The sequence below is a fragment of the Doryrhamphus excisus genome, chromosome 8 (assembly GCF_030265055.1).
Source record: "Doryrhamphus excisus isolate RoL2022-K1 chromosome 8, RoL_Dexc_1.0, whole genome shotgun sequence".
Classification (NCBI taxonomy): domain Eukaryota; kingdom Metazoa; phylum Chordata; class Actinopteri; order Syngnathiformes; family Syngnathidae; genus Doryrhamphus; species Doryrhamphus excisus.
This window is the reverse complement of record NC_080473.1, coordinates 20,240,864-20,267,304: the sequence shown is the minus strand read 5'-3', so window position 1 is coordinate 20,267,304 and position 26,441 is coordinate 20,240,864. Positions and strand designations below refer to the sequence as shown.

The window sequence follows — 26,441 nt, the reverse complement described above, 5'->3', positions numbered from 1 at the left end:
TTCCTTCCACATTCCAAAAGTATGCTTATCAGGTTCACTGGTTGCCTTTATGTACGTACCCTGCAACCAGTCATGGGTGTTCGCCCAAAGACAACTGACCCCACGACCGTAATGAAGATTAATCTGCATAGGAAATTAATTAATGTATTACACGTATGCTAGCATGTCTTCCAAAGAAGTTTGACCTGTAGTGGCCGGCAGACCAAAATGACGTCAAGAGCACAGCGACGATTCATCCAAGAGGTCACAAAAGACCCCACAACAACATCCGGACTTCAAGTGCAAATAATTAAAAATTAAGAAAGCACATATAGTTGGTGGGTAGACAAATATTTTTTTTTTCAGATTAAAATTAACAAAACATTATTAGAGCCCTGTAGACATGACAAAACACAAATATAGTCACATTTATACTCTTTTTATTTACAACATATTGCGCAACTGCAGGGTCTTGAGACACATGCTAACTCGCAAACTAGAGAGCTAGCGACCTAAACGGTAGCCTTCAAGTTATTTCCTTTAAACTTAAAAAGCTAAAAACTTACCACTTCCACACGGATAGGGAGGATAACTAGTAACAGTTATTTAACCTTTAACATGAACATTAATCAAATGTAATATTTTTTTCTGGGTACATGATACCATACAGCATCCATATCAAACTTGCGCGGGCCGCACTAACATTAAACTTTCATATCAAGGCGGGGGCCTCAAACTAGTGTCCTGCGGGCCACATTTGGCCAACGGGCCGCTGGTCTGACGAGACAAAATTTACACTTCTTGGAAGGCTTGTGTCCCATTGCATCTCTGGTAAGACAAATGTGCACCACATTTTATACCAACAATAAAATATGGTGGTGGTAGTGTGACGGTCTGGGGTTATTGATCAATGGATCCTATTGTGTTGTTGTGGCATGTTCTTAAAATGGTCGTACATACTGGAAAATGCTCAAATGTGGCTGAAATGCAACCATTCTACAAAGATGAGTGTGTTTTTCACACCATGGTAAGTACAGAAGACCCTTGTTCAGGCTGATGTGGTCAATAAGGCAACAGCATACAACACGGCTCACAGTCACCGAGGGCACTCTTGCACGGTATCTATGGATTGCTACGATACGCTTAGCTGTATCTCCGGTTCCACATAGGACGTCTACTGTGTCTCCATACCTGCTAGCAAACACAATACTCGATAAGTCCCAGCAGACGTGACCGATGGACCCGCCAGCCCGTGTGACGGACACACCATCCGGACCGTAATAATAGCGTGTCGTGCTGATGGCGACGCTCACGCCGACGGCGAAGATGCTCTCGACCTTTCAGGGAGGTCACGGGGGAACAGGTTCTCCCCGATGTTGGGCGGGCAGCCTCGGGGGCGTTATGGGGAGGGTGGAGCGGAGCTTTTCAATCAAAGACGATGGCAGGACAGTGATTTCATTGGGGTTGGAATGAGGAATAAAAACAATAAAAGAAGAATCAATCCCCAGCAGCCTGGAGGCGTTTGGATGGCAGCGGGAACATGAGTGACTTCCTCTGTCATTCCGAGCCTTGACAAGATGCTATATTTGCTGTGTGCTTTGGTATGAGAGGGATCTATATTTCATCTTTGCCATGCTTTAAACCACTTAAAACGCTCTACATCGCAGCTCTTGGGGGATTTCCTCTCCTTTCACACGAGAAGAAGCTGATTTTCATGTCTTACTCAGCGTCTGCGTCCTGCTGCTGCGAGCTGCCCTCTTTTCCAAATATCACTAATCCTGTTAGATGGAAATCTATTAATGTTACGCCTCGGCCGCCACACACAAACTTCCTTAAGGCTTTTTTCCTCCCCTTGATAAGCCCCTCAAATATGGCGTGAAGGCATATCAGCTCCGCCTCCCTGGATTAGAGAACAGTACAGACAGACAACCGGTGACATGTGACCGGACTTTCAGAATGGAAAACTGGAATTTCGCAAAGAATTCCTCATAAATAGAATTGAATTTGTGTTATTGATCTTATTTTCGCCATATATTCAATAATGTATGTGATTGTCCTCTATGCCAAAAATCCATTTCATTTTTAACAAACATGTAAAATAACTTAAATGACAAAAATTAAAATGAAAAAAATGAAAAACAAAACTATACAAAATGTGGTGATAAATGCTGTGTTACTATTATTATTATTATTATTATGCAGACAAACAAGGCTGATAAAATGTTTAGAAACATAAAAGACTGCATTACACCTTGTGCATTTATTGCAAATGTGTGAAGTGTACTTGCATGGAGTTGCAAGAGCGTTATATATAATATTAATATGTAAAGTTATGCTGGAAAAAGAAATTGGGACGAGACGCTGCATGGAAATCTCATTACTACCTGAGCACAGGTGTCCTGCTGCAAGACAATGGACACCCAATTCCTTTCTCTTCACAGCGCATACACAATTCCACTGCAGGGCTTACCATCAAAATGAAAGCAAAATTCCAAATTTTGAAACAAAAAATATTTTTTTTAATGTTTTTTAATCACCCCATAAGTAACATGTTTTGTATGTCCATGATCTGATAAGGTCCAACCCCTAAATATAATATTGTTTAGTTTGATTGACACTAACAGAGAGGCATTAATTTAACAATATGTTTGTTATTGTGATTTGCACTGCATCACACTGAGTTAATATTCATATTAATATTCATATTTTTGCTTTTAGCTCCATAATTGGGTGAAAGGGAGAACACACCAGATGTCACCCTTCTGTATTTATGAGTCCAAGCACCTGGTCCTTGGACCTGGTTGACGACCATGCGTCTCCTGCGTGGAGCACCATCACATGGAGCCTTCTTTTTTTCAACATCAGCAGACCGTTTTACGCATGCTGGGAAACTTTCAGCACCACGGAGAGAGGTTTAAGCTCCGCTACCTGTCAGTCAATCAGTGTGTCAACAGGATGTTTGACAGGTAACACACACACACACACCTGTAAAGCCGCCTAGTCGGCTAGAGAACACCAGTCTCCAGCGTGTCAAACTCGACACTCCGAGGCGTTTTAACCTGAACGCGGATGGATCAGCAAGTGACGCGCTACGCTGACAAAAAAGAGGAAAGACTCACCACTCCAAAATGAAGCTACACGTCGTCTAACCTTCTTAAAAACCCAAGTGATCCATAGCGGGGGCGAGTAGGGGGGAAACTTTTATTCTTCACACATGCTCACCGGCGCACAAAAGCCACAAACGAGCAGATGCGCAATCTTCAAGTGCATGGAGCGCACGGCCGTGGAGGTGTCCCCTCTGCTCCGATGCAAAGTCGTTACATGAAACGCATCCTGGCGGGGAAGTGGCGTGGAGTGAAAGAAAATAAAAAAGAAATTAGAGTAGAAATAAGAAGAGAATATCCGGTGCCGTGAGTCTCACTATGTGTGTGAGGGGAACCCGGACCGGAGCGTGCTTCACATTCACACCCCCTTCTTGGTAGGCTGCAGCAGCGGCGGACTCCCTGGGTCCTAAAGCTGCGTCACTCAGCCAATCGGCAGACGCTGCCTCTAGATTTCAACTGTCTAACTTTGTTCTTTGGTGATTTTAAAACAATGGAAGCTTACCATGATGTACAACATGTAGAATTTCCAATAAGAATCAATATAAAAATAGAAATAATCCGTTCCAAGGTTAAACTGACACCAACATGCAATCCTTAAAGACGCAGGGGCAAACCACTTTGTAATGGGCAAGGGTGAAAAGAAGTGCACTACTGTATGTACCATTTTATGTGTGTGTGTGGGGGGGGTGAAGTTTAACATTCTTAACTGTGTTAGTTTAAAAATAAATACTGTATATTAAGCCTTAAAGACCAGGGTTCAATTCCACCCTCGGCCATCTCTGTGTGGAGTTTGCATGTTCTCCCCGTGCATGCGTGGGTTTTCTCCAGATACTCCGGTTTTCTCCCACATTCCAAAAACATGCTAGGTTAATTGGCCACTCCAAATTGTCCATAGGTATGAATGTGAGTGTGAATGGTTGTTTGTCTATATGTGCCCTGTGATTGGCTGGCCACCAGTCCAGGGTGTACCCCGCCTCTCGCCCGAAGACAGCTAGGATAGACTCCAGCACCCCTGCAACCCTTGTGAGGAAAAAGCGGTAGAAAATGAATGAATGAATGAATGATTAATGTTTATGTTAAAGGTTAAATAACCGTTAATAGTTATCCTCCCTATCCGTGTGGAAGTGGTAAGTTTTTGGCTATTTAAGTTGAAAGGAAATAACTTGAAGGCTACCGTTTAGGTCGCTAGCTCTCTAGTTTGCGAGTTATATGTGCCCTGTGATTGGCTGGCCACCAGTCCAGGGTGTACCCCGCCTCTCCCCCGAAGACAGCTAGGATAGACTCCAGCACCCCCGCGACCCTCGTGAGGAAAAAGCGGTAGAAAATGAATGAATGAATGAATGATTAATGTTTATGTTAAAGGTTAAATAACCGTTAATAGTTATCCTCCCTATCCGTGTGGAAGTGGTAAGTTTTTGGCTATTTAAGTTGAAAGGAAATAACTTGAAGGCTACCATTTAGGTCGCTAGCTCTCTAGTTTGCGAGTTATATGTGCCCTGTGATTGGCTGGCCACCAGTCCAGGGTGTACCCCGCCTCTCGCCCGAAGACAGCTAGGATAGGCTCCAGCACCCCTGCGACCCTCGTGAGGAAAAAGCGGTAGAAAATGAATGAATGAATATTAAGCCTTGAAATATAATAGATCCCATTGATATTACGCATGAGGGGCGAGTTTCAAAATCATACATCGGGAGTAAGGATGTCCGATATTGGCTTTTTGGCCGAAAACCGATATGCCGATATTGTCCAACTCTCAATTATATTATATATATTAGCCGACACCGATATGTGTAACATGATGGTTGGTATAGTTGTGTAGATATTTGAGCTGTCACAAAAGCAAAACATATTTCCTGGTTTTCCCATTTTCTAGTCTGGAACTGATAGCAAGTCTAATGTTTATATAGCCGTAGAACTGGAATATTAGTCAAAATGGCGGAAGGTGTTGAAATTGTAAGGGAGACTATTTCAATGAGAGGATTAGGGCAAAGAAGAGCATGGAAGATTTTCCTGAAAAAAGGAACTGCTATGCCAACCACATGAGGACCAGAATGATGAGTCTGAGCCAGGACTGAGGACAGATCGGCGTTCCCTCCGGACATGACCTCTCTCTCCCTCTGCGGCCACAGCAGACAAGCCTGCTAAAATGCACCCAGGGATGAGGAAGAAGAAGAACCTCCTCAATCCATTTCAAAAAGCCTCTGCAGTGATTGACAGAGAGGAGAAAGGAGAAGGAGGAGGGCGGCTTATATTACTCATACAAAAACATGAGATCCTACTCGTGGAGCGCGGAAATGCTTCCCACTGAATGTCCAATCAGGGAGAATGGGAAGCGCAAATGAAGAGGCTGATGGAAAGCATAAAGGGATGCGGATAGAAATTCAATTCAGGTTCCTCATCCTTGTGACTTCTCGAAATGGAAGTTTTAAGTGAACAAACATCTTCCTGCCCATCTGACAGGAAAGGTGAGCGATCAGGTGACTCATCCATCCTTTCCCGCATCCAGCGGTGATAAAATGACTGCACTGCATCACACTGACAGACCTCTGTAATATTGGCCCCAAAACAGGCTCTCCAGAATATTACAAACAGGGTGATGTGGTACATTAGAGACACTATTAGAGCCCTGTACATGTGAAATAACACCCCTATAGTCACCTTTAACATTGCACTACCCAAAATAAACATAATAATTGAAAATTAGACATAATATAGACCAGGGGTGGGCAAACTACGGCCCGGGGGCCACATCCGGCCCGCCAAGTGCTTCAATATGGCCCGCCTGTTTTTTCCAAATATTTCATTTGAACTCAACATACAACCTGGCATCGTGGCTTGGGCCAATTTTTTGATGGTTGAAGTAGCTGTTTTATCAATTTCGTTATTTGATGTGGTCTGTTACAAAATGCTCCTGTAAAAAGGGACACAAGCACATAATAATAATAATAATAATAATAATAATAATGTCAATAATGATAATAATACTACTATTATATTAATATTGTTGTTAATAATATTAATATAATAATGGTAGTAATATTATTAATATAACAAAATAATAATAATAATAATATAATAACATTACTATAACTAATAATAATAATAATTCTAATAAAAATAACAATAATAATAATAATACATTGAGAAACACACTTTACATCAAATAAATGATTTTAAACCCTAACCCTAACCCTAACCCTAACACCAGTACTTCCTGTGGTGGCTATTGTCTCATCAGTGTAGAATACCACATACCATATGTCTTCCGAATGTCTTACATTTGTATTTATCTTTAGTCGTTTTTATGCTTGAAAATGCTTAATGTAGGCCAAACATGTTCACATATTGCTTCAACATGCATATTTTTAGACTAGGACTTAGCCAACCACAACACTGCATGATTTATTCATATATTTTGATTTGATAGCGTGAAGCCACCAAATTCAAAGTGCCATGTGGCGAGCGACGAATGTATACATGGAGTGGGATCATCTGGCCTGAGGCGGATCAGAGGCAGTATCGTGTCCATGAGAAAATAGCTTTTCCTTCATCACATTATGAACAGCCTCTTCGCTCAAAAGGTGGCGCAAACAGTACAGATAACATATTAATGTTGAGAAATCATTTTTAAAATGCATTGCGTAATGACTCGTATGGAGTGGCATGCCATCCCACAGCAGCGTGTGACCACCTGATATTGTTATTCAGCATGCTAACAGATTTATTTGATTTAAAACAATACATTGCTTATTTTTACTGATATGACTTTAATCATCTAATTAACAAAAAAAAAAAAACAGAATAAGCTGCATGTTTTTTACAAATGGGGCATCATTTAAAACCAAAATTGCACTCAAAAGACACAAAAGTTTATGACAAGTGTCGTCTCTGTTGTTCGAAGCTACGGGGTATAGATGCACGCTGTAACGTGCCCATAGATGTCAGGGCATGATGTAGCGAGGCGGCTAAAGTTCATTTTCATTTCCATTCAACTGAGCGGGCTGCATGACGTGGTAAAAAGCCGCCGAGTCAGCTGTTGAACGTCATAATCATGCAAGGTCACCTTGCCTTCAAGTGCGACTTGTTCATCATCACCGAACCACAGGACGAACACACGGCGAAAGGTCAAGCATCAATCATTTAACAAAAGCCTATCTAATAACGCATGTACGGCGTATTAATGGACATGCGTGTTCTTTGATGCCGATAAGACTTTTTAACCCCACGGGACGTTAAGCAAACCCCTCCATTGTTTGTTTCTCCTTCCAAGTCCACAAGCTGTTATCTGCATTGCGACGTACGTATATGCTTGCTTGATAAAGACAAAGGAAATATATTTGCTATTTACTTACCATACCTTGCAGAAATACTTACAAGTTAAGAACAGATGGGGAGGAAAAAAGGCGATGCACACACGCATGGCACCTTCCCTGTTATACTGTATAAATATTTGAATTTGGACTCAAAATCTAGAACTGCTTTCCCTTCAGAAGGAGCAAAAAAGACTCTAAAATCGAACTCCAAACATGTCAAATGCGATCTTTCTGAGTAATAAGGAGCCACAAGCCGGTGACTTCAGGTGATAAGAGTTCCATCTAAATAAAGTTGGACTCGCTTTTGTTTAGATTGAGCTCACAATTGAAGGTGGTCTCTTCCTGTTAAACCCTGCGTCTAAAACCTGGCATTTTGGTAATGGTAATGGTTTTATTTCATTTGAACATGCATCAGATTACAATTGAAAGCATCACATAATCAGTTCACAGTTCCACATGTCCAAAAGGAGTAGGAAGAAACAAAGCTTATTAAATCCTACCCCTCCATCTGGTACTTTTACAATCAGTAACTGTTACATTTGTTCACTTCCTGCTTTCCATAATACAGTTTAAGTTTTTTTTTTTTTTTTTTTTTAATAATGCACCTCGTACCAAAGTAGGAGGTGATATGAGCATCCAATGCCATAATGGGTACCATAGTAAGTGTCAATATAGTGATATATATAGCACATCATGACTGGTTCAAGACTCTTCATCCTTGTATTTAGCAAACATCAACTGCTTGTATTGTTTCTTGAATTGGCTCATCGTTGTGCATTGTTTGACTTCCTTACTCAATCCATTCCATAGTTTGATTCCACATACTGAAATGCTATGGCTAGCATAACGTAGTCCTAGCATAGAAGTGTTTCAAATGTACTTCTTCCCTGAGATCATATTTCTCCTCTCTTGTAGAGAAGTATTAGATGATATTTTTAGCTAATTGGTTTTTATTTTTAGCCTTATGCATTATTTTAGCTGTTTGAAGATGAACTATATCAGCAAGTTGAAGTATTTGTGATTTTAGAAATAAGGAGTTAGTATGTTCTCTGTAGGCGGCATTATGAATTATCCTTACTGACCTTTTTTGCAGTACATTTAGCCAGTGAAGATTGCTTTTATAGTTATTAGCCCATATTTCCACACAATAAGTAAGATATGGTAGAACCAGAGAGCAATAAAGAGTGTGGAGTGATTTCTGATTGAGAACAAATTTTGCTTTGTTCAATATTGAAATATTTCTGGCCACCTTATGTTGTATATTTGTAATATGAGGTTTCCAGTTCATATTTTCATCTATTGTGATCCCCAAAAATTCATTTTCCTTCACCCTTTCAATGTCCATTTTCAGCCATTTTTTGTGTGAATGGGGTCCAAAGTCAACCTGTCACTTTTCTTCATTTCAGAGTTAGAATCCGAGCTCAAAAACAGCTAGAAGGACATCATTGGAGATTCCATGCCAGTGTTAAACGCAATTGCAACATGTTGAGCAATATCGTGTGATTCAGTATGATTATCTGATTGTGGGATGCCGTGTGGAAGCACAAAGAGTTGCGGCAATATCCCACATTTGCTGGTTCTGTGTGAAAGGCAAACGGTAGAATCTTCTCATAAAGCGGTGTTGCTGCATTTTCTAGCCCTTTAGATGATCTATATAGATGCTCATTCATCTTCTTGTCCGAGATCGGGTCGCAGTTGGAGCAGCCTAAACAGGTAATCCAGACAACTGGTCCAGCTCCCCCCGGTGGATCACAAGGCGTTCCCAGATCAGATGAGAGCAGAGGTTTTACTCCGAGTTTCTCACCTTATCTCTATAAGGGAGCGCCTGGCCACCCGATGGGGAAAACTCATTTTGGGTACCCGTACCCGTGATCTTGTCCTTTTGGTTACTATCCAAACCTCATGGCGATTGGTGAGTGTGGGAACGTAGATCGACCGGTAAATCGGCTCAGCTCTTCACCACAACAGATGTTCGATACCAGTACCTCATGTCGGGTAATAACCTAATTATGCTTCCAATGCTATTCACAAGTAAACAAAATGTCAATGTACGTCATAGAAAAAGTGCCATATTTTGTGCCAAAAATATTACAGTCAAGTAAAATAAGATATTCTCCTACTAAATTATGTTTTTACTTTTCACATAGCAACATGAACTGCTTATCAAACATGCACAATGTACTTCCTGTCCTTATATAAACACTTTCTATCCATGTTTTTTTCACCAATGTAAACCGTGCCGATGTATAACATGGACTCAGCACCATTCTTTTAAGATTTTATATGCCAATATTATAAAGTATATTGAAAAATGTTATAAATGCTGCAAAGAGAAACCTGGTTTTAATAGCGAGGTCTCACCATGACTTCCTAATCATCGCATGCTATATTCCATTGTGTGTCGAGTGTCTTATTTGCAGACATCAAAGTTTGAGCGTTCACCAGGGGAAGGCGCACAGCAGCGTGGAAGGACACCCCGCCTATTCCTTATCGCCCCCCTGCTAATAGCTTCTTGTATTGCAAGTTAATTCGACAATGGAATTAAATTATAAAGCTTGTCCAAACAAATTAGCGTCAAGCGGCAAGCAGGCATTTTTTTTGACGAGGCGAGGGCATTTGTAATCCAACACATGAACCCTTCTCTTGCTCCTAGCTCAGGGACCCCCTTTTCGCTTCCAGGTAATATTCTCGCTGCACAGACGCCCCCCCTCCTCCCTTCCTCCCTCACGCAACTCCGAGAATTCCCATTTCAGAAGCCATCGGGGGGAAGAGAGGCTCCACGCCACTGAGGGAGAGATTAATGTGTCGGCTGAATGCGGACACAAAAGGCAGGTAATCCCAACAGCAGCAGTGGAAAATGTTCACTTTTCATGAAAAAATATCTTTCCATATTATTTTTCTGACAGTGTCAATCATATCTGGACATTATTATCTCTGTAAATATTTGATTTGGTTTCTGTATGTGTGCATTACAACATCTTGATCGTAATCAATACACTGATCGCGGTCCTCAGAGGCAGTCCTTCATAACCGCAGAGTATTGATCTCACTGGTTCCAATCAGTCGGAATAAGTCTCTAACTAATTGTCAGTGGGAAACCATTCCAGGAGACTCTCCTCTGAATGCCACGCGTTAATAAAACATACGTACTCGCTTGACGGAGGAGCTGCGGATCGATTAAGTGGCGATCGATATATCGGCGAACAAATATTATGACAGCAACAGCAAACGTGCTTAAACTTGCCCTTTGGGACTTTGTAGAACTTGAACACTTGTCTCATGTGAAAGAGGTTTTGGTTTAGATCAGTGGTCTCAAACACGCGGCCCGCGGGCCAAATGTGGCCCGCAGGACACTAGTTTGAGGCCCCCGCCGTGATATGAAAGTTTAATGTTAGTTTGATATGGATGCTGTATGGTATCATGTACCCAGAAAAAATTATTACGTTTGATTAATGTTCATGTTAAAGGTTAAATAACTGTTAATAGTTATCCTCCCTATCCATGTGGAAGTGGTAAGTTTTTGGCTATTTAAGTTTAAAGGAGGGCGGCACGGCGGTCTGGTGGTTCGTGCGCAGACCTCACAGCTAGGAGACCAGGGTTCGGTCCCCGCCCTTGGCCATCTCTGTGTGGAGTTTGCATGTTCTCCCCGTGCATGCATGGGTTTTCTCCGGGTACTCCGGTTTCCTCCCACATTCCAAAAACATGCTAGGTTAATTGGCGACTCCAAATTGTCCATAGGTATGAATGTGAGTGTGAATGGTTGTTTGTCTATATGTGCCCTGTGATTGGCTGGCCACCAGTCCAGGGTGTACCCCGCCTTACGCCCAAAGACAGCTGGGATAGGCTCCAGCACCCCCCGCGACCCTCGTGAGGAAAAAGCGGTAGAAAATGAATGAATGAATGAATGAATGAATGACATCACACAATCAAGCGACACACACAAGTGGCAAGCGGCATTGATTGCTTGCGATGCTCACGTTTGTTCATCATGCTCACCGGTGTTCCCTTTTTCATGTGAAACTGATGATGGTCGCCCCGACACTTTGAGAAGACGGTAAAAGGCTAATGAAGGCCTCTTACATTGAAACAGCCAGTTAAATGGTCTCTAGTATAAATGGTTCAGACAAAAATACATTAGCAGCCGGCACAGAGGAAACATAACATCACATCTGGAAGCCTTCCCCTTAAACCGAACTGACATGTTTGTAATCATCATTGCCGGCTAATCAGCGGCCCACTCGTGTATCCATCTCGAGTGTGCATGAAAAGCCCGCATAGATACTCCTGCGTGGGACTCGGAGAATCCACAATCAACATTTCTTGATGGAGGTGAGGTAGGTGAGCACTAAATGCTTGCAGACGTGAAGAGGTGGAGAAGAAGATTGAAGTGGTGCAAACAGGTGGTTATCTGCGGCACAATCACTTGTGAGAGAAGCTCCCGCCCTTTGATGGAGGGAAGATGAAGGACAAGGATAAGAAATGGTTATTGATCGACGGACTCTTTATCGACCTCGGCACCCAAGGAGCACACAATGCAATCTGACCGCAGGCCAGAGAGGTGTAAGATTGAAGCCGGCGAAACTTCATTAAACTTGTTTTTCAAATCGTGCCTTTAGTCTCTCTTCTGTGTTTCTACATGGAAAAATAAGAATAGCTTGAAACCCTGAAAGATTCCTTGCAGTGGGTGCTGCGCCAGCCAACATCTCCGTTTTTCTTCTTTATCCGACATTATTTCCTGTTTGAGACTGCTACTTCCTGCTTGTTATTTTAATTTATGCTATGAGCAAACAGTGTGCAGATTAGTACATAATTAGTGTTGCTATTTAGTTGAGCTTCATAATTGTGTTTGTCAATCAAAGCCTCTTTGGTCATGCCTTTGCTCTACTTGATCTGCTGTGTTCCTGCGTCCAGCCTGCTTTCTGCACGCCACTGCATTCAGATGAGCTGCAGTTATTATCCTCCTTTTTAGGTCAGTTCTCGTTTATTCTCAAGCTGTGTGTTTAATTGCCTTCATGTACATGTGGTGAAAATAAACTCAATCTCAATAGGTAAGCAGCGTTAGAAACAAACAAATCAGCCAGTATAAACCGTAATATCATGAAAGTCACGACATTCCTCCCTGATAATTTGGCATGGATGTCATGAGCTTCCATACTTGCACATGGATCTTTGTTTACCCAACAGCCAGATGTCCGTCATCTGAATCCGGAAGTACATTTTTGTGATAATCCAATCCAAATAAATCATGTATTGTTCATCTTAGCAACTTGTAATCACTTTTAGCTACATAGAAATACTTTCAGTATTATCAGGGCTCGACAATAACGATGTATAATGATGGCCCGGGGAAAGTTAAAACAAAATTGGGGCAATACTTTTTTATTTACAACATATTGCGCAACTGCGGGGTCTTGAGACACATGCTAACTCGCAAACTAGAGAGCTAGCGACCTAAACGGTAGCCTTCAAGTTATTTCCTTTAAACTTAAATAGCCAAAAACGTACCACTTCCACACGGATAGGGAGGATAACTATTAACAGTTATTTAACCTTTAACATGAACATTAATCAAACGTAATGATTTTTTCTGGGTACATGATACCATACAGCATCCATATCAAACTTGCGCGGGGCCGCACTAACATTAAACTTTCATATCAAGGCGGGGGCCTCAAACTAGTGTCCTGCGGGCCACAATTGGCCCGCGGGCCGCGTGTTTGAGACCCCTGGTGTACAGTATAGGTTTCTCTCCACAGCGGTGTATCACACTGACAAGAAAGGGTATGTAAATACATCCTGTCAGCATGTTAGCTTCCTCATCGGTCCGCTGCTTTGTCACGGCCAGGCGCCTCATCCCCCAAGCTGACGAACACAAAGACTCGTCCAACCATTCCACTAAGCGACGTATTAGAGGTGAGACGAAACATTTCTGCTGACAAAGCACATCATACTGGAAGCGCACTGGGGAGACATGACATGTCATGGAAATTTCCGTGATTCCCGGTATAAGCTCACGGCGTAATGTTCCATGTCGAGCGTGTAGACTAGAATGGTACCTGAATACTTTAGACGGCATGTCTAATCACGTTTGCTTATTATTGATCCCAGCTTGTTCTGTGACAATAATCAGTCATGACTTCATGCGTCATTAGACAATACAGTTCAGGAATCAAATATAAAATGCAACCCCTGGATGTGATCCACTTTTATTCCAGTTCATCTGTGAACAGCAAAGAATGTGAAACATTGCCATTAAAAGACGTCATAAACAACATGGAGAGTTATGGGACTATACCATTGGTGATTCTGGGTGGTGGGCGGTTCGCATTTTACACGTCTAACATTTTGTTATCGCTCAATAAACTAAATAAATGAGCACCATGGGAGATGTGTGGCTTATAATGAGGAGCCGTGTTGCTATTCTCACATGTCTCATAGCACACAAAGACACATATATATATATATATTTGCCATAAAGTCAGTCATGGTGCCCCAATAAAAAAAAATCAGTCGGGGAATGGAACACGGGGATGGAACGCTGTGAGCCCATGTGGCTAGAGGTGGATCTCCATTAAAATGATGTATGAGCGCCGGTGTTGTCTAATTGGAACACGGCGATGTATTTAATAAGACACATCACAAGCCTAATTAGACATAAATAGAGCCGTATCCCGTTTGTCCGCACGTCAGCGCCGAAGATCGTACGGATGTGGTCAACACACACGGAGTGATGAATTTTCCCCTTCCGCTTTCAAAACCAAACAACTCATTCCGCATTTACCTAACACGTATCGATCTCAAGACGCTACGTTGCTTATCTATATGCTAATGCGGGAAGGGCCTCACGTCCCATTTTTACTATTTCATCTTTCTCTGCCTGCTCATTACAAGCGTACCGAGCGGTCGTGAACACCTCCTGCGTATCTAGATAAGGCCATTAGGATGGAGGAGGCATTCTCCTCCCAACATACAAAAGGGGTTATCTGGAAAAGAGCAAGCCCACCTGCTCCGACAAAAGCCATTCATCATTTTGGCCTGCACAATCTTTTGTCTCGGCGAGATAATTAGCGGCCAAAAGGAGGAGGATCATTTATTTGCGGAAGGAAAAATTCTAACGTATGGGTATTAGGTGTTTAACAAGTTCAAATGTCATGTAGGGTGCGATGAACAGATCCGTTTAAAGAGCTATGTTGAAAAATGGATTGAAATGTTTTGTTTTGCCCGGTGGTCAGCGGCATTGATAATCGGGAGTTTGGCAGCATGCGTTTATTGATGGACTGCCATGCAACCATAACAGATGCTCTCTCTCATGTATGGGCGGGCGCCTTCCAGTCATTGTTTCTCTACACACCCCCATCTTTTAGTACACTACATCCTGTTTGCTGCTAGTACAAACAGGTCTTGAATACAAAGTCTGCAATTTCAGTACAATTGTTTTTCCATTAAGTATCGGCACTGAAAACTGTTCTAGAAAACTGTTCTAGACTTGCTAGTTTTAGCTGTGGTAGATGCTATAATCAATAAAGTCTTTATTTTAACTGAAGAGCAGCTTACACAGAGTGGTACGACTTGGAAAAAAATACAGTCGCAAAACTCATCATGAAAGGTGGAGATACGGGAACGCATCCATGAAAGGAAAATAAAGCCTACAGGAATGCAGTGTTGGTTGGTATCAAAAGTCAATGCACGAACAGGAATCCAACCGGCAACATGCAACGGCAGCAAATGCAATAAACTAGCCGTAATCCAAGCACAAGTTGTAATTCATTTGATTCAACTGAGAATTCAATTTTTAGATTTGATAAAACGACCCACAGAGATATCGGGAGCTCTAATGTCCGTTTCATAACACATCTTATCGATACAGTAAACCTTGGATATATCGGACTCGGATATATCGGAAATTCGCTCACAACGGACAGATAAAAAAGAACCGATTTTTCTGTAATGCATTTCCAATAAAAATTCATTGCATATATCGGATTTTTTTATAACGGATTTCGCCTATTTCGGACAAAATCTCCAGTCCCGTTCCAATGCATTTCCATTAAATTTCCCTCGCATATATCGGACGGCCGAATCGTGGCGCTCCGATTCGCCGAATCGTGACAGGCCGCTATACGACGTCATTTGCAGCGTTGCCTGCGCGTCCAGGTACATTGGAAACATAGTCAAGGAAGTGCCTTTTTATAACGGATAAAATCCGATTCACGCATATACCGGATATAAATCCGATATATGCGTAAAACGGACATTTTCCGGTATACGCATATAACGGATTTCGCTTATATCGGACAAAACCAGTGGGAACAATTGAATCCGATACATCCGAGGTTTACTGTAGAAGAGATCTGTGTTGACAATTTATATTTTGCGAGTAAGTCTCCACATGACTGCAGAGATGAGGATGCTGAGGATCTCATTGGGAGTGACCAGGATGGATAGGATCAGGAAGGAGTACATCAGAGGGACATTAGAGAGATAGTGAATATATTGGTAGAAGGATGCTGCCAGGTAGGAGGCGTAGAGGAAGACCAAAGAGGAGGTTTTATGGATGTAGTGAAGGAGGACATGAGGGAGACAGATGCAGAAGACAGGCTTGGATGGAGGAGATTGCTTTTGATGCTATTCAGTTCATGTGTCTTTGCAATTGAGTTCAACTAAAAGTGAAGTTCATTCATACGTTTAGTCAACCTTCTGGTTTGTTTGGCCTGTTTTAACTCGGGTCATGCGGCCAAGCGGATCGTTCACAGATCGTTCTAAAATAGCTCAGCTGTAGTTATTGACGGCCCTCCCACATAAAGTATGTGACTCCCAAAGATGCCTTCTTCACACAGACAACACAAAGACTTATTTAATCAAGGAATGACCCGAAGGAGACAAAATCCTCGGGAATCAATGTGAGCAAACATTAGCCTGAGAGCACCGAAGGTAAAAACATGTCTGGTTTAAGTTCAACTTGGTCTTTGAAATCCGATATGACTCTTTAGACTTTGGAAAGAAGGAAGTCACTTTCTGTAGGTGTCAACAGTAGCAACAGTCATAAAGTATAAAAGTACGGTGAATAGTCCTGACTGAAGGGAGGAAAACCAAGCATCGGGTGATGATGAGATGCGACAAAGACAACAAATCTAGCCAAACTAGCCAAGGATTAACCAAGGTCAATCGCGTAGCCATGCAAAAGTGACGCCGAATTGTACCCGGACAAACTTGCTCATTGTGAAGCACACGGTGTAATGGAGGCCTATTGGTGCGACACGCAATTCTCTCCCTCTATAATTCCCCTGTCAAGTCGGTGATAGAGTATATACGGGAACTTAATTCCTTCATTCCGAGCGCACCGTTGCCTATTTCCAACACTTGACTCTTCACCCCAGCCTGAATGGACACCTTTAAATGGTCGTTCAGTATATGGGAGATTGCAATGTGCGTTTAAATTCATCATCACATTTACATTAATCACACTAGATGTTCCATTAATCATGTCCAGCAATAAACCATTAATACGGTTATTAGAGCAATCCAATTATATACGGAGGGTACATGTAAGCTTAAAACGTCATCACGGTAAAGCATTTGGCAATGAAAGCGTAAGAACGTGTCCATATACAAGCGCTTGCCGCTAAGCGTGTTTGACAGGTGATGGAGGCCACAGACGTGCATCCGGCATCCAGGTGAAGGCGTCAGCTGGCAAACGGCCCTCACCAAGCAAATGGCGTAGGCGGAACAATAATGAATGGGCACATTTGTAGTCATTGTGCGAAACATCCTCATCTCTCACTCCCAGTGTCGGGCTCATTCGCATTCCAGGCCATGCTCCGCGGCCAACACTTCTGCTGCTCTTTTTATTTCCCCCTCAGTCGCCCGCAGTCTGAAACTCCAGGTTTCCTTGTGTGAGGAAGATTCACTTTTAATGCGAGAAGGAACTGGAACATTCCGCATCAAGAGCCCTCATCCGTTCAGTGCGTACAGTAATCCCTCATTTATCACGTATAAATGGAATATCTTTATACTTGGAGCATAGAAAACCTGCTTACAATGTCCTAAACGTACATTATTAGAGCCCTTGATACATGAACTAACACCCCTATAGTCACCTTTACACTTGTATTACCCAATATAGGAGACGTTGCAGCCGCAACAGTTCCTCACGAGAGTCGCGGGGGTGCTGGAGCCTATCCCAGCTGTCTTCGGGCGTAAGGCGGGGTACACCCTAGACTGGTCGCCAGCCAATCACAGGGCACATATAGACAAACAACCATTCACACTCACATTCATACCTATGGACAATTTGGAGTGGCCAATTAACCTAGCATGTTTTTGGAATGTGGGAGGAAACCGGAGTACCCGGAGAAAACCCACGCATGCACGGGGAGAACATGCAAACTCCACACAGAGATGCCCAAGGGTGGGATTGAACCCTGGTCTCCTAGCTGTGAGGTCTGTGCGCTAACCCCTAGACCACCGTGCCGCCCACAGGAGCAACATGTTTTTGTTATTTTTATGTCGTGAGATAATTCAAATCTGCAATAAAAGCCTGTTGTTTTGGCGATTGGGTGATCCGGTGTTTGTGTGTGTTTTCGAACATTCCTGACACCTAGTGACCAGTGTGGAATACGACAGCATTTTCTTTGAGTTGTTTGATATGTCTTATATTTGTATTTTAATTATTATTGATTTAGCATTTTTTTCTGCTTGACATGCTTAATTTAGGCAAAAAATATACTAAAAATATTATAATGTATGTGGATTTGAAACGTGAAGTGGCGAGGGACACTGTATATTTTTTAACCTTGCTGTCACGTGTGTTGCATTTGTGAGAAGTAATCCCTCCAGCGTTTCCTAGGTCTGGGCATGCCCAGAACACCTCACCAGGGAGGCGTCATTTACGTACATTTTGTAGAGAAGAATTAGAATTTAACATGCATAAAAACAATGCAAAACAATTCTAAATGCCAAAAGGATGGAACTTAATGCTGATGCAGACTTCCCGTACATCCTGACAAAAATCAAATTCAATAGTTTTTCCCGTCTTCAGCAAGGTACTGGCACCTGCAACTTTTTTGGCCCCATGGTAGGTTATTTAGCAGTCACACTCAATAAAAAGTGCACAGACAGTGAGACAGCAGCCCTTGGGGACTTTAATTGGGCAATCAATTTTGCAGTGACTAGTTTGTTCAAAGACGGAGGCAACAAAATTTGGGCAAACATTTCAGGCGATCAAATCATACGAGAACTGGAGCGTACACAAATTGAGGTTTAACTGTATTTTTTTTTTTCAATGTCAATGTTCAGTGTCAACTGGCTGGTTCAGTTTTGGTCAGTTTTACTTTCTCCCCACTTTTGAGGGATCAATGCATAGAGGGTCTATGTTAGCAGCTAGAGAGCAGGAGTGGCATCTCTAAACATGATTTTGTGTAAATGACACAAACAATGAGGACTACGTTATGCTAGCCATAGCATTTCAGTATGTGGAATCAAACTATGGAATGGATTGAGTAAGGAAGTCAAACAATGCACAACGATGAGCCAATTCAAGAAACAATACAAGCAGTTGATGTTTGCTAAATACAAGGATGAAGAGTCTTGAACCAGTCATGATGTGCTATATATATCACTATATTGACACTTACTATGGTACCCATTATGGCATTGGATGCTCATATCACCTCCTACTTCGGTATGTGACAAAAATAAAAAAAATAAAGTAAATAAATAAAAAATTCAAATAAATAAATAACATAAAAATTAATAAAATGAATTAGAAACAAACATAAAAAACTTAAACTATATTAGGAAAGCAGGAAGTGAACAAATAAAAAAATAAAAATAAAAATAAAAAAATAAAAATTAATAAAATAAATTAAAAACAAAACAAAAAAAACTTTAAAAAACTATTTATACTTACACTTACTATGGTACCCATTATGTCATTGGATGCTCATATCACCTCCTACTTCGGTACATGACAAAAATTAAAATTAAAATTAAAATTAAAATTAAAATTAAAATTAAAATTAAAATTAAAATTAAAATTAAAATTAAAATTAAAATTAAAATTAAAATTAAAATTAAAATTAAAATTAAAATTAAAATTAGGAAAGCAGGAAGTGAACAAATGTAACAGTTACTGATTGTAAAAGTACCAGATGGAGGGGTAGGATTTAATAAGCTTTGCTTCTTCCTACTCCTTTTGGACATGTGGAACTGGGAACTGATTATGGGATGCACTCAATTGTAATCTGATGCATGTTCAAATGAAATAAAACCATTACCATTACCATTACCATTACCATTACCATTACCATGAATAATGAAAGACGTCGCATCAATTTAATGGTGTTTCTCCAAAAATGTACATTTCTGCTTTCTGTGGTTACTCAGGTATTCATTGGCAGCATTTCCAATTGGTGACGTGTCATTCCATCTTCAGAGCCCTTTTTTTGCCTTACAAAAACCACAGCATCTTTAACCGTTGGCCGGGTTCTCAGAGGCACCCCCTCCATCCCCCCACCCCCTCCTGACAATTTGCTAGTCTTTATTTGGATCTCCTTTTATAGAAACAAATCATATTCATACAACACCTGAGCTGGCCGTGGTGGATTGGAAGCAGGGGTCCCAGGTGGAGCCAATTCAAATAGCTTTCATCTGTGCTGGCGCAGACGGAACACAAAGGTTATGGTCAATCAAACGTACTGCATGCATGCATACACGGGTCACACATACAATCTATAAGCTCCTCGTGTGGATCTCTTACAGCCTTTCTATTCTTTTTGTTTCACTCTCAAACACACACAAGCTTTTTCGCCGCTGCCAATCATTAAGTGACAGCTCCCAGGTGGAATTGTCAGGAGGCGATGGGGTATTTGCATTTGTATTTTTCCAATATCTAGCAGGGAGAGTGGGATCAGGAGGCGAGGAGCGGGTGGGCCGAATCACAGCAGACTGTCATTGGTTGAGGACGTTCATCTGTTCTTATCTTTTTCTAATGTGAAGCGTCATGGCGCCTCCATACATGTTGTCGTTGCTGGCTGTGTGGAAGGGCATTGTTGTGGTTGAGTGGGGGGTAATAGACTGGTATTTGCTTACATACTGGGGATAGGAGGCGGAAAATGCAGTTGAAATACTGAGGACTCACACACACACACACACACACACACACACACCCCAAGTATATCAATGTTGATTGTCTGACCATAATCTGAATAAATAAGTTCATATTTATGTTGACCCTCCCTGACCAATTTCCACCCTCACTACAACCTGCAGGGTATGGAATTAAACCTTTAGTGCATTTCGCAAAAAATACGAAACCAGGCATGGGTTGCTTCATAAATCCATGTAAAAGATCAGCATATCACATTTAAAAATGTCTCCTATTATGCAAAACTAACTTTTCATCCATCCTTCCATTCATTTTCTAATGCTTATCCTCACAAGGGTCGTGGGGGATGCTGGAGCCTATCCCAGCTGTCTTCGGGCGAGAGGTGGGCACAGCCTGGACTGGTCGACTAACGTGTCTCTATTACTTATTTAAACGTGCTTTTAAAGTTGCAGGTTTTTGTTTTCATTCCCAGAAGTGACGTCAGATTTGGAAGTGATGTGAAGGTCTGTGATGTCACAGAGGTGCAGACTTCCTTATATGGGCGTGGCTGTAAGCCAGATAAACTGTCCGCTCTCCTCCAAGATCTGCTCATCTTTTTAAAACAAGCTCAGGTAGAAGTTATTCTATTTGATGATTCCCAATAAAAGAAAAGTATTTTAATTTGTCAACGGCAAATGTTTTTGTGAACATGAATGTGAAATATCCGCCAAACTGGTGCTGTAGCCAGAAGCAGCGCGCTCTCGCCAGGAATGGTATATTAATTTCGGACACGCCGTGGGGCCACGTGGCACCCTCACGTCCGGCTTCTGATCTCCACCACACCAACAGCGCCTCTGACAAAGTGTGTCCGACAATGAGTGCTCCTCCTCGGGCAGGTGAGGCGGAGGCAACGCCACACATCCGGCTTCTCCTGTACTCCACCACACCAGCGGTGCTATGTTCATAGATGGTAAGTCAGGGGTTTCCAGCCAGTAGATCCTAAACACTTTTCTATTAGCTCTCCAAAGACTCATTTATTATCAACTGCTATACCCACTATATTAGAAAGTGGGGTTCGTTCGTAGTTAGGAAGCACTTCGGGCATGTGACCAATCACAATGCGAGGCGGAGTACACCTTGGACTGGTCGCCAGCCAATCACAGGGCACATATAGACATTTGACCATGTAAACTCCACACAGAGATGGCCGAGGGTGGAATCAAACTCAGGTCTCCTAGCTGTGTGGCCTGTGCGCTGACACTCAGCCATTGCTGGAATAGGTACAGATTCTGGAAAATCTAAAAAGTTATTGTGTGTAGCTGCTCTATAGGAGTCCACAACTTAATACAAAGGGTCGAAAAATTAGCATAAATCGGTCTTTCCAGTAAGTCCATGTTCTGCAAGTTCTCTATTTCATCCTCCTTGAAGACTATTAACACATCAATCAAATCTCTGCTATAATAACTGTAAACTTCCTCCGTCTTGTACACCGCTGTTTGTTTACATGGCGTCACTTCTGGAAATGAGGCTGAACTGCGATAGCTCGTTCGTCACGTCTGGACCCATGAACTGTATAATCATTTTTAAGAATTTAGCATTTACCTATTTAAGCAAAGTTGATGAATCCTGCCAAGGACCCTTTAACAGTCACGCCCCAGAACATGTCAGAGTCCTGACTGTTCTCCAGCCACAACGACTCTCAAAAAGCTGCCACATTCACACCGCGGTCACCCGAAATGTCTGTTCTGTAGGCAGATTTGATGCAGTCGCCGGTGCGTCAAACTCCATTCTCTGAGCTGGAGAAGTGCATTTTGCCGGCATGACAAGAGTCATAACTCAAACGGCATGAAAGCAAAGAGGCGGCGTCATAAAGCGATGGAAGGTATTGGGCGTGTCATCCTTCATTTGGGCAGACTTAAAGCTTTGTAAAGCAGGCTTGGCAGGTGTAGCATGGTGGTGCTAAGGACAGAAAGTCAAGTCAATTTAGTTTATGTGCAAATAGGTTAAGATATTGATTCCTATATAGACATTCTAGTACCAAATTATTTTCCCCAAGCCTAGTTTTTTTTTTTTACAACCAAACGGACAAAACAAGCCTTTTGTCCTCATGTTGCGGGTGTATTTTTAACTGAATGTACAAGTTACATTGAGGTGGTAACCAGGCAGGCCGTAACCACATTACCAGCATGAAAAAGCTGCGAGGCGGGTGAGAGAGGCTATTGATTGTGTCACCTTTCCTCAAGCCCCAGGCTGTTTGGGGCTCTTTGTGGGTCCGCCTCTCAGTGGAGAGCCCATAGACACTCGCACAGGAATAGCTCGTGTATTTTTTTTGAAAAAGCAGCCAGAAGAGGAAAGTAGCAATGTTACAAACTCCTCTTTCATGCTTTGCAGCCACAAGTTGTCATTGTGGAAATGTGGACAGGCAAACACTCATTTAGCACCACCGGATTTAATTCTCTATTAACAAATCAGGTGCTATTACACGATTTCCCAAAATCCAAAATATTGCAAGATCATGACCACAGGAGTGAAAACTGAATAAAATATTACATCTTCTGAATGTCATACCAATGAAGAAAAATACATCAAGAGGTTGCCTACAGCCGCAGCTGTTAATATCAATGTTTTTTTCCAGGGTGTCCTTTTTTGGTGGTCATCTCCTTTCTTCTTCTTTTAGTTGACAAACTATTTTGCATATTACTGTCAACTGAAGTGTGGAGCAGAACTTTGTTAGCAACCAAAAAATATTCAGTCATAATAATAATAAAAAATAAAAAAAATCGGCCATGTAATCCATGTAAAAGATCAGCATATCACATTTAAAAATGTATCTTATTATGCAAAACTAACTTTTCATCCATCCTTCCATTCATTTTCTAATGCTTATCCTCACAAGGGTCGTGGGGGATGCTGGAGCCTATCCCAGCTGTCTTCGGGCGAGAGGCGACTAACGTGTCTCTATTACTTATTTAAACGTGCTTTTAAAGTTGCAGGTTTTTGTTTTCATTCCCAGAAGTGACGTCAGATTTGGAAGTGATGTAAAGGTCTGTGATGTCACAGGGGGGCGGACTTCCTTATATGGGCGTGACTGTAAGCTAGATAAACTGTCCGCTCTCCTCCAAGATCTGCTCTTCTATTTACAAAACAAGCTCAGGTAGAAGTTATTCTATTTGATGATTCCCAACAAGAGAAAATTATTTTCATCGGTCAACTGCATTTTTTGCATGTTTTTGTGAACATGAATGTGAAATATCCGCCAAACTGTTGCTGTAGCCAGAAGCAGTGCACTCTCGCCAGGAAAGGTATATTAATTTCGGACACGCCGTGGGGCCACGTGGCACCCTCACGTCCGGCTTCAGTCATAATAATAATAATAATAAAAAAAAAATCGGCAAATTAGCTGGACGCACACACGCGAGTAGATGAAAAATGTACTTCCAGTGTCTCAAATTGTAGTCCCAAAATGTGACATTAACAGCTGTGGCTGTAGGGCCCCCGTTTATTCAAGGCTGCAATTAGAGCGTAGCAGCCAGGGCTAATGGCTGTGAAGAGTCTACTTAAACTTTGTATTCATTGTTCAAACGTTCATTTGGGTGCTTTGACACATGAGTGGGTGTGCTCCACAATGCACACACATCACGGCCCGCCGGATTGGAAATAGGTGCTGTTTTTTTTTCCCCCCTGCGGTGAAAGTAAATACATTATACAGGTACATTACGCCTAATACAATGGAAGTTAGCCCGGCTTTGCTTGGGTAGAATAAAAAGTTACATTTTTCTTTATGTTTTTGCCCGGGAGCATGGCAAACTGTCGACATGCAAATATTCTTTTATATTTAGAGCATAGAACACCTATTTACAACCTTCTAAATATGTTTTTTTAACATTATTATAGCACTCTAATCATGAAATAACACCCACATTACACACAATTACCGATATAGTAAACATAGTAAGACAAAACAACACATTTAAGACACAAATAAGACTTGTGCTTGTGTGTGTTCCTGTAAATGGGTTCCTGGGCTTGGGGACTTGGGTGGGTGGGTCATGTTAGGGATTATTTCAAACCTGCAATAAAAGCCTATTGCCCCAGTGATCAAGTCTGGTGCTTGTGTCTCACCAGACACTTACTGACCTGTATAGAGTACTACATTACTGTCTTTGAATGAGTCTTTTAGTTCATGTAAATGTTCATTTTAATGAAAAAATGCACATATTATTTCCTATTCAACCACAAAACAGCATGCTTTATTCATAGATTTTTGAACATCGCCTTTCTAGTTCATCCCAAAAGTCTTCTTCCACATCAAACTCACCCAAGTATGCTTATATGGACGTTGGTTTGTGCACTGATCATAAAGTTGCCTCAAAGTTCAAGACAGACAATTGACCAGAACGTCTTATCGAGAAGAAGATTTAAGATTCAGGAGCTCTGGTGCAACCTCGGATGATTCATTAATGGATAAGGAGGTGTGTCCCGAGTAGGACTGTAAAATGTTTGTTTAGATCAGGGGTGCTCATTAAGTCGATCGCGATCTACCGGTCGATCGCGGAGGTGGTACTGGTCGATCGCTGGTCGATCGCGGCGTGACATTAAAAAAATATCATCCCAGCATCAATGCCGTCACTTGATTGATATACAGGGCAGCCATTCAGATGACAACTGAATGTTGCCCTTCGGGCGACCAATCAAATCAAACAACGTCTCCAAGTGCAGCAGAACTTACGATGTCAGCCTATCATCCATCCCCGTTACTTGATTGACATACAGGACAACCAATCAGATGACAACTGAATTTTGACCTTTAGGTCACCGCTCATGCGTAAACAACGATGCAAAGTGCTAAGCTAGTCGGCGAATTGCGTCAGATTTTAAGCCCTCGCTAAAGTTTATGGTCACTAAAATGAGTGAAGGAGCTGGACCAAGTAAAAAGGCAAAAACTGGACCAAGTAAAAAGGCAAAAAACATATCACTTCCATACGGATATGGAATATTATACGGATATTATGATACGGATATTATCCATGACTGATAAACATTTGGAAGTGTGCTTGAGGCTGGCTATCAGCAGCTACTGTCCGGACTATGCATCCCTGGCTGGTTCAATTCAGTGCAAGTCATCAAAGTAAACTCAGGTAATTACAAAAAATGTTAATAGTTAATTATGTGTGTTTTGCAATATTGGCTCATTTGGTTATGTAAGGTACATCAACATACATTGTACGTACAAATAATCCTCAATACATTTGAAAATAAATAGATGTTTTGCATTTTTGTAGTGGGTAGATCATTTTGACTCGGTCATTTTAAAAGTAGCTCGCATGCTGAAAAAGTGTGAGCACCCCTGGTTTAGATGGTTCCTTTTTTCGAGGGGGTCATTATTCAAGCCAAGATAAAAATCAATGTGATAAAATAGTAAAATCGATAAAGGAGAAAGCGAAAGGGAGCACAAGATGAAGTCCACTCGTTACACAAGAAGATACACGTTAATCCTGGATGGTCGTTGTTTGACTTGTGGCTGATTCATTGGGAATGCTGAAATAACATCAAGGCCTTCCGGGAGGAGCCACAGTGCATGCCTAATGAATACTTGCAGTGGAATTCCCAGGAAAATCAGTGGTGATAAGGAGAATAATCATGTCATAAACGGAGCAGCTTGTTAAAGTTCAACTTGAGTTCCACGAGGGAACAACGGCGTGCTGCAGTGCATCGTAAAACTCACCGAGAAAAAGGTCCCGAATGAAGTGAAAAGGAGCGCTGACGTCACGCCCAGTGACCTGTTGCGTGACATGCAATTATCCGCTGCACTTCTGGTGCCGTGTTGCAGGTAATTGATGCTTATTTCCCCAGGAAGGGTTGAAATCTGTATTGATTGTCAACTTAAGCAGACCAAGTTTATCACCCGCCTTTGAGGAATCAATACGAATTTCACCTGAGCAACCTCCTTCACCCATCCTAAG

General features: G+C 41.8%; 1 protein-coding gene across 3 annotated transcripts in view; it reads right to left on the bottom strand.

Annotated features, from left to right (window-relative positions):
- The window catches only part of robo1 (roundabout, axon guidance receptor, homolog 1 (Drosophila)), a 379,506-nt gene that overhangs the window by 287,973 nt on the left and 65,092 nt on the right, over nucleotides 1–26,441 (bottom strand). Inside the window, exon 1 of one of the 3 annotated variants that reach the window (XM_058080085.1) lies at nucleotides 3,099–3,435. The exons of 1 other annotated variant lie outside the window; for it this stretch is intronic. The gene's annotated coding sequence lies outside the window, so the exon portion shown is untranslated. Of the gene's footprint in view, nucleotides 1–3,098; nucleotides 3,436–26,441 lie in introns of those variants that run through there. One more of the 3 variants, XM_058080086.1, reaches the window with a different exon arrangement.